Genomic DNA, 20,843 nt, shown 5'->3' with positions numbered 1-20,843 from the left:
CAATGATACGAAAATCTGTGAGCATCTTGCACCAAGACATTGATGGTATTCTGGTTTTTCGATATCATGTGGATTCTTTAAAAATTAATTTCTCATCTTCTGAGTAGCTAAATATTTTGAAACTGTAATTTTTCCATCACAGAAAAAAGAATTTAGAAACATACTTCTTGGCATATCATTCCAATGGGAATTTCATGCAAAAGTAATATTTTAACAGCAGGCTGGAAGGAAGACTCATTGCCTTGTCAAGTGCCAGTTACAAAATTAGACACAGCCTTAAAGGGAATAAATGGGGGATTAAAATGTTTTTGAAGCTGCTCATTTGTCTAAACTTTATTAAAATTTCCATGAAAGGGTAATGATATTGATCGACATATTGTCATATATACAGAACAAAAACAAAGTGAACGGAAGAATGATAAATTATTTCGCCTTAAAAATTCACGTTACTGATGGCCAGTGCTATCTGAACTGTATTTAGATGAATTAAGCAGATGCTACCCTTCTATTTCTAACAAAAGGAATGAAATTCAAATCAAAACATAGGAAGGCAAATCTCAGAAAAGTATGTGAAGGTTTAAAGCGGCCACAAGTCTACGAGTTGAGATGTCCTTAGCAAACAATTATTCCATCTAATACATCATTGATATCATTACCATATTTATCACCAGTATGCAATGTTTATAAATTGTGTTGACCTCAGTGACTAATTTAGGTTACAAATCGTGAATCACTGTATCATTTTTCGCTTCCGTTTCTTTTAATGTCTGGGTCCTTTCTGGTTTCAGAGTGATACATTCTGGGTTCTGTAGTCCTTTGGGCTAATATCTTTTATACAGGGTGGTGGTGGTGGGGCTGAGCCATCTATCCCTTTTATGGAATCTGCTTTGTAAATAGACTGATGTACACTTTTTGTACACAAATATGTTTGTATACAAATCATGTTTCCTACTTTTAATTTTTTTCCTGTGTGTGAATATATCATCATACTCCAGAGTAAACGACTGGATACACCAGGTCTACTGGAGTAGACCGTATCTGGGATCTCACGGACAGAAGAGTGATGGGTGCCCAGGTGCCTGCTTCTTCCGGGCCCCCCCAAAGAGTTGTCGATGGGGTTTTAAGCCACACAGTGTTCTGTTTTGTTTCTTAAACTTAGAGGAAACTTCTTTTTAAAATGACAACAAAGGGGATCCCCGGGTGGCTCAGCGGTTTAGCACCTGCCTTCAGCCCTGGGCCTGACCCCAGAGACCTGGGATCGAGTCCCACGTCGGGCTCCCTGCATGGAGCCTGCTTCTCCCTCTGCTGTGTCTCTGTCTCTCTTTCTCTCTCTCTGTGTGTCTCCCATGAATAAATGAAGAACATCTTAAAAACAAATAAAATGAGAACAAAGAACATAAACCATTGTGGCTGCGATAAAGGGACAGCAGGGAGGACGGGGACGGCCAGGGACTTCCACGGCAGGTCTTCTACCTCCTGGAAACGAGCTCGTCCCAGACTCTGGTCACTTCGTGGTCTTCTTGGGTCCGCTCAGGGGTCTTCCCGGAGAGTGGGTGAGATCTGCTGCTTCCCCACGCCCCGGGCCCCCCAGGACCTGAGGGCTTCCATCACCCCCTTCCGTCCCTCACAGGGCTTGAAGGGGTTGGAGAAAGATCTTTTCCCATGCTGTTTGTCTCATAAAGCCCTATTTTTTTCTCTTCCAGAACCTTCCAGAGTTCGGCTTTGGCGAGTCCCCCGACCCCGTGTCCGAGCACCTGCAGGGGAGGAGGGTGCACGGGGCGGGAGGGCTCCGAGGCTGCGGGCGGCGGGGCGGGCTCGGACACCGGGTGGGCTGGGGTGGGGTGTGGAACTCGCCAAAGCCGAACTGTGAAAGGTTCTGCAAGAAAAAAAAAAAAAGGGAAAAAGGACTTTATGCACACAAACAGCATGGGGAAAAAATCTTTCTCCAACCCCTTCAAGCCCTGCGAGGGACGGAAGGGGGTGTCGGAAGCCGTTTGGTCCTGGGGGCCCCGGGCGAGCCCGAGGAAGGCGCAGATGCTCCTGGGAGCCCTCCGGCCACGTGCACCCTCGTCCCCTGCAGGTGCTCCCCTGCAGCTCCTCACACCTGCCCTTCCGCAGTCAGTCCCTGCGTGTGGCTGCGCGCGGGCGCCCAGGTCCTCCGCCCCGCTCCCCTCCCCCCACCCCCCGCAGCAGGTGCACCCGGGAGGGGGCGCACGGGGGCCCGAGGGCAGCAGCCAACCAGGGTTCAGACGCGGAGGCAGCGCAGGTGCAGGTGCAGGTGCAGGGACCTCGGGGCTCGGCCGCTTCCTGTGGCCCCCCGCACCCCCACCCCGCCGCAGTGCGCAGGTGCGAAGGCGCCCGCGGAGGTCCACGGGCTGGGGGGGGGGGGTTTCCAGGCCTCGCCCTCGCCGCCGACCCGCAGGTGCCGGAGCGCAGCCGGGTCAGGCCCCAGGCGGGCCCTGCACCCCCCAGGAGGGCCCGGCTCAGCGGGCGGGGCTCCCCGAGAGGCCGCGGTTGCCTGCCGGGCTCCCGAGGGTCTTCCCCGCGGCGCATCCCCTCCCGCGGCAGGTAAGGCTCCGCGCCCCCCGCCCCCCGTCTGCTCCAGGGGCCCCTCGCGCCCGCAGGACGCCGGCCGTTGGGTCGTTGGGCTGGTCCCGGGCGGGGCGGGGCGGGGCGGGGCGGGGCGGGCTGTCGGGCCCCCGGCGCCCCGGGCCGCCGCCTCGGTCTCCCCGCGCAGGGCGGCCCGCTGAGGGCTGCGTCCCCAGAGAAGCCACAGGCCAGCCCCGGGGCAGGCCCGAGAGCGCCGGCGGGTGCTCCCAGGAGGAGCCTGGCGGGGCCTGGCGGGCTGCGGGGGTCCGGGGGGGGCTTCTCCGCCTCCCCCGGGGCAGCACCAGGAAGCCGAGCAGGGACCCGGGGGAGCCTGGGCCGCTCTTCTGTCCTGGAGCCCGCAGCCCGGAGGCTCTGCTAGCCTCCCCCTGTTGGGGCCGGGGCACCCTGACACCGCCCGGGGAGGCTGGGCCCTGCCAGCACCTGCCGAGGCGGGGCCCGGGGCTGCAGCAGGGCCACCCCCGCCTGACATGACCAGGCCTGGGGGGCGAGTCCAGCAGCTACATCCGTGCACATCCCTAGGAGGGGAGGGGACGGCCTCCCGCCTGACATGACCAATGCTTGGCCATTGTTATTAACCTTGGCCTTAGTCGTTTTTCAGGGAGCTTAGTGGAAGACTTTTCTTTTTTTATTTTGAGAGACCAACTTATAGCAGGGATCAGTCTTTGATTAATTTGTTCCTTTCTCTGTTTAAAAAAGTATTTTTTTCCATTAATATGTGAGCAGTAGTTTTAGTATATTACACCTCTTAATTTGTAATGCCTTTAAAATTATGATTTGCTTATCATTTAACGTGCATCATTATAAAATTAGATCATAATTTAATCTATGTATTTGTCCTGTATATGAAAGGTAGAACAGAAAGCTTAGGAGTTATTATAAATATGACTGACAATATGGTCTAATTTTAAAAATTATGGTGTCAACACACTTTTACAACTTTCAATATGGAAAAGTATTCACAGAGTTTCACCCTTGCTTTGTTTCAATAGAGATAATATATTTACACAGTAAAAGAGAAAAATTAAATTGTGCAAAAATAAATTATATAGGCTCTAACAGGCTCCCTCCATAATCCCCAAATGATAGCCTGTTCTCTAGAAATCACCAGATATTTTAAGGTTTTAAAAGGTTTTTAAAGAAAGACCTTATAATATCTGGTTTTGTTTGATTTGATTATTAGTACCATCGTTCTAAAGAATGCAATTAAAACATAATATGCCAATTTGAGTTTACACATCCTGTTGTCCGTTCTTACAGGCAATAAACGTGGGGGTCCAGCTTCTGGAGGCAGTTAGGTCTTGAAAAAAAATACCTGAACACTCTGTACTATAGTCTCTAATTTTTAAGCAGAATAATATTAACTTATATCTTAAAAATCTGTTGTTAGGGTTCATTAAAATGCATTCAGCATTCAAACTGGAGAGATTTACAAGTCAGTATCATGGCTATGTACATATTATTAACGACCTAATTAAGGTTAGCGATGGTCTCAAGTAAGAAAACATGTATCTTTTTCTTTAAACCACGTGAAGGAGCATGTTCAAGCTCTCAGGTTCAATTCATTCTCTTTCTTACACTTTATCAACTGCTTAAAACAATTATCATATGTTAGATTGCTTTGTAATCATACCATAACTACTGGTACAGTATTGTGATTTTCCTGGAGTTAATATCTTGTGGATATAGAAAAGTCATATGAAATATTGCAATTTCTATAACCTATTTTTTTGATTGGGAACTACATTATCTTGATCAAAGAGCCATCTTTATCTTCTTACTTCTCAAGTGTATACATGTAATTAGATTAATTGCCCTAAAAAGACAGTCTTCATGGGGCCTCCTTTGTCTTCCTTTCATTTGAATCTTGTTTTAATTTTCCTAGAATACTTTCTTAGGTTAGTTTGGATACTGGAGTTAGCTGAGTCAGAAATGACTCCAAATAATTGTTACTTTAAAAAAAAAGGTAGTTTGTTTCTCCAATAAATATAAGGTAAAGCAACTCCATAACTGTCAGTCTTCTGTTTCATTGCTCCATTATCTCAACACATGGCTTCATTCTCATAGTCCAATATGTCTACTCCAGTTTCCTCTATGATATTGTGATTTATGCATGAGGAGTGAAGCGATGAGGAAGGCTGGGATGTAGAGGGAGGATTTCTTTCTGTTAGGGAAAGAACCCTGACAACTCTTATGTTTATAGTGCAATGGTCTGAACTTAGGCATAGAGCCATACTTAGCCGCAAGAGAGATTGGAAAAGTTTGCTTTAGCTGGATGACCATTGCTCAACAAAATACTCTTACATTGCGAGAGGAGGTTATTAGAGGGCAGCTCGCTGTCTCTGCCACAGTTCTTGCTCTTGAAAAGATAAGAATACTTGCATATCTTTCTTTTCACACGCAAAATTCACAAAGTTCTTTCCATTATGTCACCCATCCCAGGATTTCTAGCTAATGTGTGGTCTTCTCTTTCAGGGTCAATTATAGTACCAAGTGGTCTGACCATATATAAACTGAACTTAAAAACAAACAAACAAACTAAAAAACAAAGGCAGCTTATCTGTACACACTCCCCTCCCCATGCCAAATATGCAGTGGTTTGGTTAACATAGGCAATCGCAATACAACATACAATTTGAAAAAGGGTAAACAGAAATAAAACACTGAACAACTGCTCAAGAGCTATTATCCTATTTCACTTGGTCAGAATTATGAAGCCTTTAGGCAAAGGCAGAGAGGTAAATCCCCTGGTAAATCCATATGTCAGCCCTGTACTGCTTTCTAGGACAAATCCCTACGTCCTTCACAGTTGAAATTTGTTGTGCTAAGTGGTCCTTCCTTTTCTGTTGTCTTCTGTACCCTTTATGAGATCTACAGAGCATTTGCAGCTAAAGTTTTCCTGATGCAGTTTTGGGATAGAACACTCACAGGCTTCTGCAGACATGTAGTCTCTGCAACAAAACATTTTTAGGAGCACCTGGGTGGCCCAGTTGTTTAAGCATCTGCCTTTGGCTGAGGTCATGATCTCCTGGTTCTGGGATGGAGCCCTGAGAGTCAGGCTCCCTGCCCGGTGGGGAGCCTGCTTCTCCCTCTCCCTCTGCTCCCTGGCTCTTGCTCTTTCTCTCTCTCAATCTCTATCTCAAATAAATAAAATCTTTTTACAACCTGACAATACATTTTTTAGCCAAAAAAAAAAAAAAAGAAGAAAAAGGAGGTTTCTAGTGTTTTTACTTTTCATCAATTTCCTCTTGCAAATGAACCCAGATGGAGAGCCTATCTGGACATAGAGATTAAACCTGAACACTCTCACCTGTGTATTGGTGTTTGTAGTTTGTCCTTCAGGATCTCTCAGATGATAGGAAACTGCAACCTGGCCAGTTGTTTAACATTTAACAGTTATCACTGAGATCTTATTGTACCAAGTTGTATTGTCAGTAACAAGTTTGATGGTTGTCCAATTTTTTTGTGTATTTTTCAAAATGTAGATCTTTTAGAATTATGCATTTTTCATCAGAATTTTGAAAACTCATGTCTATGTGTTTATGTCTGGGAACTCAATGTGCCTTTCAATTAAAAGATTTATCAGACAGTTGTCTAATTAGTTCCCATAGATAATTGCGTCAGTCTTCCTGGCCTTTGTCAATGTATCTATAATCCTATAACCAATGTTAGTAAAAATGTTACTTTTTTTTTACATATTTTCTAACTTTGTTGGGATTTATAGTTTTGCTGTGATTTTAAGAGGAAAATTAAATTTAAAATGTGTTCCCAATCCACTTCCATTTAAAACAACAAAAAACATACAGAGATGTGAATAAAGACTAGAGCTTTACAAATGAGAATATTTACCAGGACTATTTCCAACTCCCAAACTATTTGGGAAGACAAAAGTATTTTAATAATAGAGTTTTCTTTTTATCTATAATAAGTAAAAGTGTAACTTATAAATTCATTTTTTTTTACTTTTAATTTTTTGTTGTCATTGACGTATTTAATATGATATTATTCACCACGCTGCAGATTCCAAAGTTAGATAGTGTTACATTCTGAGTATTTTGAACAATAGAACTAAGTTAAAACGATCGACTAAATATATCACAATCTCTCCCATGACTGTGACAGCATGAAAAGCAAGATGTATTTTATATGTAAATAAATGTGGTTTGGACCTATGTTTTTCATTCTCAAGTGATAGTAGAACTTTCTGATTGATGGCTTTATGTTAATAAATAGCTGGACTTTGGGAGACTGGGCTGTTGGAAACCACAAAGCAACTGAACAGTGGAGCAGTGGAGAGGAGCATTTGTGTGCATTGTGAATGAAGTTACATATTTATACTTAAAATGCTATTTGTCATACATTTTTAATCTTTTGACCTCATATGAAACTTTATTGATCAATCTTTAGAACTATTTTTTGTTTATCTCTGTATAAATTCACACATATTCATCAATCTGTCTACCTGGGCATGATTTAATTAAATGAGGATTTCAACTGACTTCTTAGCTGATTTTGATAATATACCCACATTTTTTTTCTTCAAAGCCTCTAAAGAACAATGTACAGTAAATAAATGTATAAAAACTCAAATATTATTATTTTTTTGTGATATTTGACATAAGCCTAGTAATGTGCTTCACAATAGGCCTGGACAAGTATGATGAGAGAGGTAGATTATTCCAATGCTAAAACTTCTTCCTTGTCTCTATTACTCCTTTAAACTTTGAATCTACTTGTATCCTTTCCAGTTCATAAATTATTCTTTGAAGGATATGTTGTAAAAATATCCCTAATATTGGCTCCCCCTGCCCTTGAAACCATATTTTGGTGACTCGAAGAGCTAAATCTGAGTGAATTTAAGAGAAATAAGATATTTTGTGGGGAACTTGGGTGGCTCAATCAGTTAGGCATCCAACTCTTGATTTCAGCTCAGGTCTTGATCTCAGGGTTGTGAGTTCAAGCCCTATGTTTGACTCCCAGTGTGGAGCCTACTTAAAGATGATATTTTTAAAGGGGAGAAAATAACTTGTGTGGGACCTGAGAGAAATGGCATCAAGCTACTTTGTATTATCCATTTCATTTTGTTTTGTTTCTTAGTATGTAGAAAGGAACTGTGTGTGTGTGTGTAATATTCCTGAGAATAAAATTGCACAAAATATAGAGTAAGGAAGGAAGAATAAAAAACTGCTAGAGCATAAAACTTAAATGGACAGAAGAGATTCTGTCTAGAAAATAAACAGATTCAGTTAGTATAGTACTTTGACAATTGATTCAAGTAACAGTTGGAAAGAGAGTACATAAGGTGCAGATCCTGAGAGTGGGTATGTGTGGTCGTGGGATTCTGTAGAACGTTTTTTTAATGTTGAAATTAAACCAGCAAAGGGTAAATCAGGACATTTCCTGAAATTAGGGAAAAGGGAGGAAGGAGAGCTAGAATTTTTGAGGAGAGCAAAGACAGTAAAGGAGCCATCTAGGAGAGTGGGAGATGAAGGACCTGGAGTTGTGTGATTGTTGGACAGCCTAAAAGTTCCTAAGGTTTGTGCCATCACATAAGTAAGGCTGATTAGTTGCAAGAATGCAGAAATAAATGTAGATAATTGGGTTAACTCAGAAGTGGTGCTTTTTCCAAGTGAGTTTAAATTAAAAAAAAAAGAGGGGAGAGACAAGGAATTGGTAAAAGAAACATTATTTTGATTGACCATGGTATTTAAGATAGCTAAAGACAAGAGGACACCCAATAGGTAAGAGGCAGTGGAAATGCAGTAACATTTGTAGCCCCTATGGTGTAGAGAGATTCTTGGAGCCTAGATCCTTTTTTTTTTAAGATTTTATTTATTTATTCGTGAGATACACACAGAGAAAGGCAGAGACATAGGCAGAGGGAGAAGCGGACTCCTTTCAGGGATCCGGATGTGGGACTTGATCCCGGACCCTGGGATCATGCCCTGAGCCAAAGGCAGATGCTCAACTGCTGAGCCACCCAGATGTCCCTGGAGCCTAGATCTTGAAAGAAGTGACCTCAAATGCTAGTTGGCAAGGATCAGAGAAGGAAATGCCTGAAATTGAGATGAAAGATATGCAGAAATCTGTAAGGACAAGATTGTGGTGAGTTGCTTTTGTAGGGTGAAGAATAGGAACATCAAGGGAGAGGACTCAAGGTGTCAGAAGTGAAGGTGTTGGAAGGATCATCTATACACATACTGAAATCCCAAAAAGACAGGTAACCAGTAAACAGGATGACAGTGAATTGGGAACTGAAGTCATCCAAAAATAAGGATTAATAATGTAGGTATTGGGAAACTGCATCAATAATTTTCATAATTGGAAATATAAAGTAATAACAAGAATTTTATTTTATTTTTTAAGATTTTTAAAAATTTATTTAGTGATGAGAGACACACACACAGAGAGAGAGAGAGAGAGGCAGAGACACAGGTAGAAGGAGAAGCAGGCTTCATGCAGGGGGCCCGACGTGGGACTCGATCCTGGGTCTCTTGGATCATGCCCTGGGCTGAAGGCAGGCGCTGAACCGCTGGGCCACCCGGGCTGCCCTAACAAGAATTTTAAATGCAGATAGTTTTAGGGAAATGCAGGAGATAATAGTTTTAAGGATGGGATGAAGAACAGGAAACACACCTTTTTTATATCCAGACCCAACGGTTCAACATCTTTTCAGTGGCATAGAGAACAGTTTCTATGTATAAAGACTATGTAAAAGCACTGACCTCTCAGGCAGAGTGCAGGTTTATTGGAACAAAAGGAATAAGGGTGTTCAGAGAAAATATGAAGACAAAGTGGATTTTGCAGATGATTGGTCATTTCAAAAGGCATGATAGAAAGAGTTCAGGAATTGGGGAAGGCTTAAAAGTGATGAGAATAAGGAAGATTTAATCAATTTGTAGATTGGAATGCATAAGATGCCTAGTAAAATGAAGGTTTAGGCTTCCTGTGATTACCTATTTGCACAGGATGAGAGGGCATAATGAAATCAATTCCATCATATTTGAGACAGATGACAGTGGCAAGGCTATGGATTTTAGAAGGGAAGGACATCCATTGATGTCTGGAACTTACTCATGATCCCTGTCAAGTGAAGCCAAGAGATGAGCAAAGTAAATTTGGGGCAGACCGAAAACCAAATTCGGAAGCTATGAAAAAAGTAAATGGCACTTGGCATGGTCAAAAACACAAAAAGGCCAGGTAGGATGAAGATAATTGAGATGAGGTCAGAAATGTGGCTAAAGGCCAAACCATGTAGAAACCAGCAAGCTCTAAAAGACTTGGGTTTAATTTAGAGTGAAATGAAGAGTCTTTAGAAGGTTTTGGGCAGAGAAGATTTTACTGGATTTAGATTTAGAATGGCTAATATGAGATTTGTGTAAAATAAATATCCAGGTAAGCAAAAATGGTAGCTTAGAAAAAAGGCACAAGTGATAGAGGTGTTGAGAATTGGTAGGATATTGCCTATATTTTGGAATGAGGTCCGAATTAGATTTTTTGTTGGAATGGATATACACTTGAAGGACAGAGAAGAGTCAGAGATCATTTAAGATCCTTGTTCTAGCCGCCGACCATTGAGTTTCCATTTACTGAGATGTAGCGGGCTGATGGAGAGATTTTGTCTATATGGAGATAAAGTCACGAGTTCTGTTTTCAACAAGCTGTATTTGAGATATCTATCAGACATGCAAATGGAGCTGTTAAATGAGAAGCTGGTTTTATGAGTCTCGAGTTCATGGATAGGGTTGAGGATTTAATTTACACTAATATTTTATGCTTTTATTTACATTTTTTCCTTAAAAATGTCATAGTTATACTATTGGTATTTTTTAGTCAGCATTTTAACTTTTCTCTGTATGTTTTTAAAAATGAGTGACACTTTCCTCTTTTCACCTTTCTTACCCTGCCTTCTGCTCATTCCTTCGAGAAGTTATAATTTGATTTCTATACTTATTAACTCTTCATTCATGATTTTATCTCCCTTTGCATTGCCCTTTCCCTGGGAACATGGTCCCATTTTATTTGCCTGCTCATTAAGTGTCTCTTTTCATTCTCCTCTCATTCTCCTATTCAGTTCAATATTGAGCTTTTCTTTTTTCTTTTTCCTAAAATAAAATATTTCATTTGAAAAATCTCTAGTATGTTATCTTATGGATGCAGGGCCTTCTCATATCAGTCTTGTTTTTTTATATATTTATTTTAATATTTTTATCTGCTGCTTTATACATTAACTCTTGTTATAGAAAAATTATTACCTGTTTACTGAATTTGATCTCTTACGTTTACGAGATTATCTTTTCTGAACATTTTGCTGATTCTTGGTTTTATATTCCTGTTTTGAATCTGAGATTCCCATTAGGTTGTTTTGAGAGTACTACATATGGCTTACTATACCCTGCCTCCAGGTCTGGTGCTGCATGTGTGGTGATATATACTTCCAGATGGTATGCCTATCTATGACTGGACCTTTGAGCATGGAACCTTTTGATTAATCTGTGTCTCTTGCACAGGGTTCTTTTCTGCTTTCTGGCCAAAGGGTCCTCATTATTCCCTCCTTCCCTTAGGGTAGATGTTTCTGTTGCCTACTGTTTAGTATGATAAGTGAGGGATAAAAAATCTGATTAGCCTGGTTGTCCCTCCAAACAAACATTCTAAGGCTTTTCCCTATCTCCAAGATGTCCCACATTTGAGTTCAGAACAACTCGTATAACAAACAGAATTGGTATAGAAATGAAAGCACACTCTGAGTTTAGTCACAATCTTCCTACCAAATGTATGCCAGGAATTTAACTAAATACTTTGTATGGAATTAACCATCAGATGCATGAAATAAATCATATTAGTATCCCCAGTTTGCAGAAGAGGGTTGTATCAGAGTCCAAATCATTTTACCAAGGTCAGTATAAAATAATCCATCCAATTTCCGTTTGGCAACATGGCCCATACCTAATCCACCATGATTTTCTAGCAGGTCTCAATGAGATGTGTGTGTGTATTTCCTTTTCTGTAATTTGGGTGTTGTCCTTTGTCCACTCTGGATCTCCTATTTCAGGAATGACTCCTTTTTGTTCTACCTATCTTTTCTCAGTGATGTTCTCACATCGTTGCCCTTTCCTGGGGAATTTTCTTTTTTCTGAATTAATAGTGAAGGGATAATACAAATTACGGGCAAAGTATTTTTAGCAATTATCTATATTCATCATTTTAAGTCTAGCTACAACTTTGAAGTATTTAAAGTTTCCAGCACTGCAATTATGGCTGTTTTCCATGTTTTAATTGTTACTCTTTGTGTATGAATGTGAAAAGAATTTAGGATAAATCTGAATTCTCTTAAATTATATATAGCATTGTGTTTATGTCTACATTCCTATTTTCTTTTTTTTTTCCTATGGAAAGGGTCCAAAGATTTCATTAGTCTTCAAATTGTAGTAAATCACAAAGACACACTATGTAGGAGAAACATGTCCCTACATACGCATATAATACTATGCTTCTATTTTCTAAATAAAATGGGAAACTAAAAAATGCATACAGACCTAGCTACATGAAAATAAATATTTTTCATTGGATTTACCATTGGAAATGAGGGTAAAAAGAGATCCGTGAAAGTACAAAAATGCTAAATCCTAAATCTTGCAAATATAGGAGAACAACAAATGAACATTTCTCATTTCCTCATAAAATGTAACATTATTTACAGACCACATAAAACACGCAAAATCGCTGTAATGGTAGTAAATATGTATTATCATTCTAAATCAAGCCATAACTAATGACACTCTGGGAAAGGTTTAGCTTATACTGAGGCTAGGTGTCTTGCAAATGAAAAGCTATTTAAGTGCTAAAATCAATTGACTATATAATACCATGTTTTCTGATGGGAATAGTGCACAAAAGATGCCTGGAAGTTGTTTGTTACAATGGCTAAATCAGATTCTACCTCTGGTTATTATCAACCCATACATTCGTCATTATAAACTGCTTCATATTTATTTTATTATATTGATTTACTTTAGCACCCAAGACAGTTTGAACTCCTACAAAATTCAGAAAACATTGATTTACTTAAATTATTCAATACTTTACTGTATGGCTATTATGTCATTTAACATTTTAGACAAATCAATACAACTTTTCTTAATTGCTTGTCACATACCAAAGGTATCGCAAATGTGTATCGCTGGAATCATTAATTTGCACTATGTTGATGACATTTTTATAAATCAACTAGCTTAAAACCATAAAGTGGCATATGTGGGGGGAAGTACTAGGATATGAAATGAATAATTTAAGCTAGTTGGAATATATAACTGCAGAATACTTTATTAAGTTTATAATAATTCTATTTCTCAAATAGCTGAAAGGTGGACTGCTGTCTTCTGAGGACATTGTGTATGATTTCTTTCCCCTCTTTTAAGTCTACGTAAGTATGACAGATGAGATGCTAAGTAACCTCAATGCAATGTTTTCTATTCTGAGAACTCTTCTATGGAGAATTTTGACTACAAGGTAGAGGAACCACACTGTATTTGTGCAGAAAAAAATATACTTCAAGCATATTTTTGTATATCAAGTGATAGTGTGCTATCCTTGTGTTTTAGACGAGACCAAAATAATCAAAATGGTAAAAAGAACTCATCCAACAAAATGATCATCCAAAAGTGTTATAGGTCAACTTGCTGACACTATGTCCTTTTCGAACGTTCTAGAAAAAGTTATTGTGCATGTCTCAGTTTTCAACCTAGGATATAAGGCCTGCATGGGCAAGAATTTACATCTGCTTTACTAATTATATATATATATATATATATATATATATATATATATATATATACACACACACACTCATATGTATATATACACACATATATTACATATATTTTACATGTAATTACATTCCTAATAATAGGTAATCAGTAAATTCCTAATAATAGGTAATATAAAAGTAAATATTTCTTGATAAGCAATGGATCAGAAAGTATGATAATTGTTCTGTATTTTATTTAACTTGGGTACTAGCACATGATGCTTGAGGAAGCTACATTTGTATTTTCCTACTATATCTAATAATATTGTGTTACATAAAATATGTGCAACATAACAAAAGGTCATGTTTAAGTGGATATGGTGGTCATATTACATTGAAGCTGTATTTGAACCCAGTATCATTATTGCTAAGATATCAGCTATACATTATAGAATGATGAGAAATATAGCAGAGCTTGAAGAAGAAAATAATAGTCACCCAAAGTCACAGCAGCCAAAAGATAGCAAGATAAATACCATTTGTATTTTGGAGAATAATTTTGCACTTGCATATAAATTACTATGCTCCAAGACTGCCCTGACAATTCTGTTTAATACTGTCACATATCAAAATACATTTAGAATTACCTACTTTAAATTTAGCGATATTGTAGCCTTGAAGAGTGTATATTGTATGAATGAGTGTGTTGTTACAGTTATACTTGTAATAATTATTTATGTAACTATTTAGTCATTGATTTTATACTGTGTTTGAGGCATCTATTATGATCCAGAAATAGCTGTAGATAATTTCTTGCAATTGAAGAACTTTAGGTCTGAGAAAGGAAAGTACAAATGAGAACCTTAAAAGTGTGCTCGAAGTGATAGACTACAGGAAGAACACGGTGTAGGAATATGAACTATATCAGTGCTTCTAAAATCATGTCTAAAGCATCATTACCCTCTCATCTGTCATAAACTAATACTTCTGAAGAATCCAACAAGAAACTGAAATTCCGGAAAAATGAAAACAAAACATGGAACATATCAATTTTCATTATTAGGTTTGGTAAGGATAAAAGTATATCCAATAGATCAAAATAAACATAGCATTAAAAAAAGAAAATATTCACAAAACATATACTTGTTGATCCTTAAAAATGAACAGACTGGAGATGAGCTACAAGAATCAGTTTTGCTCTAATAACACTGTGTCCTTACACATCACACCTAGTCAGAAATTTATGAATGAAATAGCAGTTCCCTGTATAGAATATTTTTAGGTCCACTTTAAGGAGGTCTATCAATATTTACAGTTTTTATTGTGGTGAAAGTGCTTGTTATGTACTTACTACCAAATCTAGAGTGGATTATAACCTCACTACTTGCAGGAGGTAATACATATTTAACCTCTTATATAGTTTGAAAAATCTATGTCAAAGAAGCGAGACAGAGGTGCATGTTGATAAAAGTAGGAGAGGAGATTATAAAGCAAGTTCAGCATACTAATTTATAATTTTTATCCAAATGTAGAGTTATACTTGGTTTTTGAAGTATACTCCCCTAAAAATTTATAGTATAAATCTTTTCAGTTTAAGCAAGTTTTTTGATGAAAAAATGTTTAAAAATAGATTCAAATCCGTGGATCTATCATTGATTGATCTAATTAATGAAAAATACAAAGCAGGGATCCCTGGGTGGCGCAGCGGTTTGGCGCCTGCCTTTGGCCCAGGGCGCGATCCTGGAGATCCGGGATCGAATCCCACATCAGGCTCCCGGTACATGGAGCCTGCTTCTCCCTCTGCCTGTGTCTCTGCCTCTCTCTCTCTCTCTCTCTCTCTCTCTCTCTCTCTCTGTGACTATCATAAATAAATAAAAATGTAAAAAATAATACAAAGCATTGTATTAAAATAATAAGGGATTGGTGATAACTTCCCTCTTTTATATTTTTATAAGTTCCTATTTAAAAAGTTTTTATTTTAATTCCTGTTAACATACGTAGTTAACATTAGTTTAAGGTATACATTACAGTGATTCAATACTTTCATTCATTACCCTGTGCTCACCATGACAAGTACACTCCTTAACCCCCATCACCTATTTAATCCATAGCATCCAGCCTCCTCCCCTCTGGTAACCACCAATTAATTTGTTTGATTAAGAGTCTGTTTCTTGATTTGTATCTCTCTCTCACTCTCTCTCTCTCTCTTTTCCCATCTGCTCATGTGTTTTGTTTCTTAAATTCCACATATTAGTGAAATCATATGGTAGTTGTCTTTTTGTAACTTATTTTGCTTAGTGTTATATTCTTTGGCTCCATACATATTGCTGCAAGTGGCAAGATTTCATTCTCTTATGACTGTATAATATTCCGTTGTGTATATACATATACACTACATCTTCTTTATCCATTCATCAATTGATAGACACCTTAGACTGCTTCTGTATCTTGGCTATTGTAAGTAATGCTGCTACTTAAATTCAAAATGTATGAAAGACCAAAATGTGAGACCTGAAAGTATACAAATCCTAGAAAATAACCCAGGGGTAACTTATTTAACGTCGACTATAATAGCAACTTTTTTCTAGATATGTCTCCTGAGACAAGGCAAACAAACACAAAAACTATTGGGACTACATCAAAATAAAAAGCTTTTGAACAGTGATGGAAACAAGTAAAATTCAAAGGCAACCTACAAATGAGAAAAGATATTTGCAAATGACATATCAGATAAAGAGTTAGTATCCAAAATATGTAAAGAACTTCTAAAACTCAACATCTCAAAAGCAATCCATTTTAAAAAAAGGGCCGAAGACATTGACATATGAAAAGACATACCATCAGGAAAATACAAATCAAAACTACAATGAGATACCACCTCACAGCTCTCAGAAGGGCTGCAATCATCAACAGACATGGGGGACAATTGCTGATAACTTTCAACTAAGTACATATTAGCATCATGACCTGTTTTACTCATAATTGTTAAATTATGGAACATGTCATAACATTTCCTACAAATGTTTTTCTTCCAAACTTCCAACTTTATTTTGTGCCCTTGGATCTTATCTGCCATGTTGCATTCCTTCCTTGTGTGAAAGGATTAAAATCATTAAAAATACCAAAGAAAGATTGACTATCCAATTCTCATCATTGAAGAGTTGGAACCAAACTGGTTTCTTATCTGACAGGAACATTGAGAGTTGATTCTTCAGTTCCAAATTTGCAACTGTACTCTTGCCATTGAAAAACATTTTACTTCAGCATGAATTAACACTTGTTTACAGTCAGTTCTTATATTATTAATTGAGCAAATATTGATTTTAATACATCGATTTATATATTCACAATTTTAATACATGTGATCAAATATATTTAGTTTGTGCAACTTACTGATTTTTTTGGCCAAGTCAATCTTACTAAGGAAACTAGTATTTGATTTATATTTTGATGCACCAATATTAATTTAGTGCAAGCTTTTGCCTTTAAAACATATTTCTACTCAAAACCTGAAGTGTGAAGTCCATTTCACATCTCTTCGTTGATATAACACAAACACAGAGCTAGCTGTATTTGTTGGTAGTAGATCCTCCAACCCCCCCCAAAAAAACAGAAAAAAAAAAAAAAACGGCAACACAATTCTTGCTTCGTATCACCATTAAGATAATGGACACAAATGCCTGTATTGGAAGTATTCTGTATTAACAATTTCTGTGCATTTGTCAAGTACAATGAAAAAGGCTTTTCTGGATTTATTTGCTCAATAATTGGTCTTTTATATCTTTAGTCAGTTGCTGACCACTCCCAGGTATAGTGCCGTTGGAGAGTATCCCACGAGCTTCCTTCTTGCATCAGATTCACCTAACATTTCTAATCAGTATTGTCTTTCACACATGTCATGGCAAATGTACGTGTTAGATATTAGTTTGTTGGTCTTACAAAATCAAAGTGCTACTTTATAAGAAAAACTGGAAAATAATAATGTTTATATGTAAAATACCTATCTGCCTCTGTCAGCTTTTTTGTTCAGTAGTTTTTCAGGTAACTTGCTTTGAATTTATCCCTATTAATATTATGAATGTAAATGCTGATTAAATTTTGATGATTTCATGGCCAGTTAATCTCTGCAAATAACATAGTGAACTTCATGCTTCAACAATAGTTTGGGATACAAAAACTGAACTCAGTACTTAATGAAGCTGGAACAGATCATTTGGATCTATACATTTCAGAGTCCTTTCCAACATTATTATTTGGTTTAGTAATATTGCACATTCAGAAGTTATGTGTTTTTTTTTTTCAGGAAAAATTCAAATGAAGTTTGTTTTACCATCTTTGAATTGGAATTCAAATATACATTTCAGGGATCCCTGGGTGGTGCAGCGGTTTAGCGCCTACCTTTGGCCCAGCGTGCGATCCTGGAGACCCGGGATCAAATCCCACATCGGTGCATGGAGCCTGCTTCTCCCTCTGCCTGTGTCTCTGTCTCTGTCTCTCTCTCTCTCTCTGTGACTATCATAAATAAATAAATAAATAATTTAAAAAAAAACAAAAAAACCCCAAAATATACATTTAATTTTCTAATTTGTCTAATACTTAATAATAAAATTTTTAAAATAGGCTTTGCTAATTTTTTAAAAGATTTTATTTACTTGAGAGACAGTATGAGTGAGAGAGAGAGAGAGAGGAGAGGAGAGGGAGCACAAGCAGTGGGGAGGGGTAGATGGAGAAGCAGACTCCGTGTTGATCAGGGAGCCTAATATGGGATTCCATCCCAGGACTCTGGGATAGTGGCCTAAGCGGAAGGCAGGCAGACACTTAACCCACACGGCCACCTAGGTGCCCCAGGTTTTGTTATGAATTTTAACCTGATAAAAATATTTTTTTCTTGAAAAACATAAGATGATTAGCAGGATAACATTAAACTTTTCCATGTAATTTAGAAATATATCAGAAAGTAGAGACTTTTCAGAGTAAATCTATTTATCATAATTGACTTGAGTTGTGCTCTAATTCTCCTTCTGTAAGGAAAAAGCAAAGATAAAGTTGCTACTATGATCCATTCAAAATGTTGTCTTCAAGATTTCTGAAGTGTCCTAGCCAGAAGCATATCCCATAAATGTATTCTGCAGGCAATCTTTAATGCAGTAATCTAAATTGTTCAGATATGGGATATACATTGCAAATATTATTGTCATTTTTTGTATTACTATGTCCTTACAGTTTATCCCTAGTAAAAACATGTTTTCCACTACATGTGATTGATTCTGTCAAATACAGCTTCACATCACACTCCTTGCTCATGCCTATACCTGAAATTCTTCACAGTCCCCCCACCCTGCTAGGTGGCATGCTAGGGTAGTCAGCGCTTATATTTTACATGTTAGAGTAAATGTTACCTCGGAGAGGCATAATCAGAGTTAAGTGAATTCTATTCATTCTCTCAAAACATCCTATACTTGTAGAACCTAATCCAATTTCATATTATGTATCTGGCATGTGTTACAGATTTTGATAAAGTTAAGGACCATGTCTCATTCCTCATTATGCATCCATTTTTTAACGTGCTGATGATACATAGGAGGTCTTTACTGATCACATGCTGAATGAATACTTGAATATGATTATTTGCAATGGCATAGGTTGAATATATATATAACTGAATGCTTTTTGGACTTGCCAATGATTTCCAACCTTGTCAGTCACTCAACTGGATGATTTAAGTTGCTTTATTACTGTGTTTCTGCTTGCATTTGACTCATTAGAATCAATTTAAGACAATCAAAGTTTTGTGTTTTTAAAAAGAAAGCCAAATTAACATGTAGAATCAGAAGCAATTAAATCTGTATTTTAAACATTTTCAGTATGTCCATATGAGACATAGTTAGTTTCATAAAGAACTATGATTCATAGCAATACATTCTCTTAGTGTTATATCTCAACTTACTTCTACACAGTGTAATTAATTACCTGAGGAGCTTCTACTTAAACATTTCTCCCAGTAGGTCACATGATTTCTGTGGGATATGCATTTTCATTACCAGTAGCACAGCTAATGTGATAAATAAGTGGAATCACATCTTTAAGAGTCCAATTATACAGAGGGATTGATGGCTTCTATAAAAGCATCTAAAACTTAGGCTAATAATGCTGCATATTAGGTGTGACTTTTTAGTAGTTTTGAAGGAAAACCAAATTGTACATAGAATAACACTTTAGAAAATAGAATAACCATGTAATTTGCAGAAATAAGAATGACCTACCTACAAAGCTTTGGATGAGCAGGAGAATCAGTTGTTGATGGGCTTGAAAGCATTTGTCTTACATATGACTTTTTTAAATATACAACTACTTTTGTTCTATCAACTTCCTAATTTGCAAATTCTAGGCTTAGATCCTAAAGTATGTTATTTTATCACTAGTATCACTCTATATTACTAGTTAGCTGTTTTATTTTATTTTTTTGTTTGTGAAGGACAAATTGAACACTAATTAATTTAATTTGTGTTAACATTATCTCTAAATAATCTGATTTGGTATGATCCCATTACCAGATTCCCTTACATAAGAACAATCTCATTAACAAGGCCCTGAGATGTCACTTTAGATCCATTTGGTAACAGAGATACAGGCATAAACTCATTACATGATGCACTCCCCATTCTTAAATTGATGAGGTTTGCTCTAGCTATTGTTTGGGAGTAATATGCCTATAATCTAGTATTTCTGGAAGGAATAAAGAAAATCACTGTTTTTAAGAGAAAAGCTTATAAAGAGAAGGAAAGAGGAAGGAAAGGAAGGAGGGAAAGAAAGCAAAGACAGACTGAAAAATTAAAGGTATAAATGATTTCTTAATCACACTACACAATAAGGTAATACTTATTAAGTTATAGAAACATTTTAACCTGCGCTACTCAACCCCATAGAGGTTCTGATTATGACTCAATGCTATTAAATTATTTGAAGACAGACAACTATAAATACTTCGCCATTGTTACTGAGACTGTCTTGTATCTTCAAGGAAACTGATATGAATGTGCATCTCTTATTTGAATATTCATTAAAAATTAGCAATACACTAAGTCTACTGACAGTATTTGATTGATAAATCTAAGATCCTGTGTTATTTCAGTACCCTCCTCTTACTGAAATATTGAAATATAATGGGTGGTTGAGTACGGGTGTGTGCAGGAAGCCAATGCTCAGGGCACCAGACAGAAAGCAAAGCTTCTTTATTTCCTTTATGTTAGGATTCAAACTGAAGTACTGTGGGCAAATTAAAACTGATATGACAGGAAAGTTTTCTGATACCCTCTTTCATTTCCAAGCTGGTAGATATCTGGATTTTTTATGTGGCTAAAATGAAAGCATGAATTGTAGGGAGATAAGTTTTAATTTTTTTTTAAATGTGTAAGTTTTATTTAGGAAAATAATAGCATTATAAGCTATCTAAGGAAGAATAGGAGTTTCTACCTTAATCCTTCTTTCC

At 37.7% G+C, this 20,843-nt stretch overlaps 1 long non-coding RNA gene across 1 annotated transcript in view; it reads left to right on the top strand.

Annotated features, from left to right (window-relative positions):
• Positions 1 to 2,419: 2,419 nt before the first annotated feature.
• The window catches only part of LOC144283919 (uncharacterized), a 54,165-nt gene continuing 35,741 nt past the window's right edge, over positions 2,420 to 20,843 (top strand). Inside the window, exons 1-2 of the long non-coding RNA XR_013352414.1 lie at positions 2,420 to 2,568; positions 12,965 to 13,030. This is a non-coding gene — a long non-coding RNA (uncharacterized LOC144283919). The remainder of the gene's footprint in view (positions 2,569 to 12,964; positions 13,031 to 20,843) is intronic.

This window comes from Canis aureus, chromosome 15, assembly GCF_053574225.1.
Source record: "Canis aureus isolate CA01 chromosome 15, VMU_Caureus_v.1.0, whole genome shotgun sequence".
In the NCBI taxonomy this organism is placed as follows: domain Eukaryota; kingdom Metazoa; phylum Chordata; class Mammalia; order Carnivora; family Canidae; genus Canis; species Canis aureus.
This window is presented reverse-complemented; position numbering and strand designations above follow the sequence as displayed.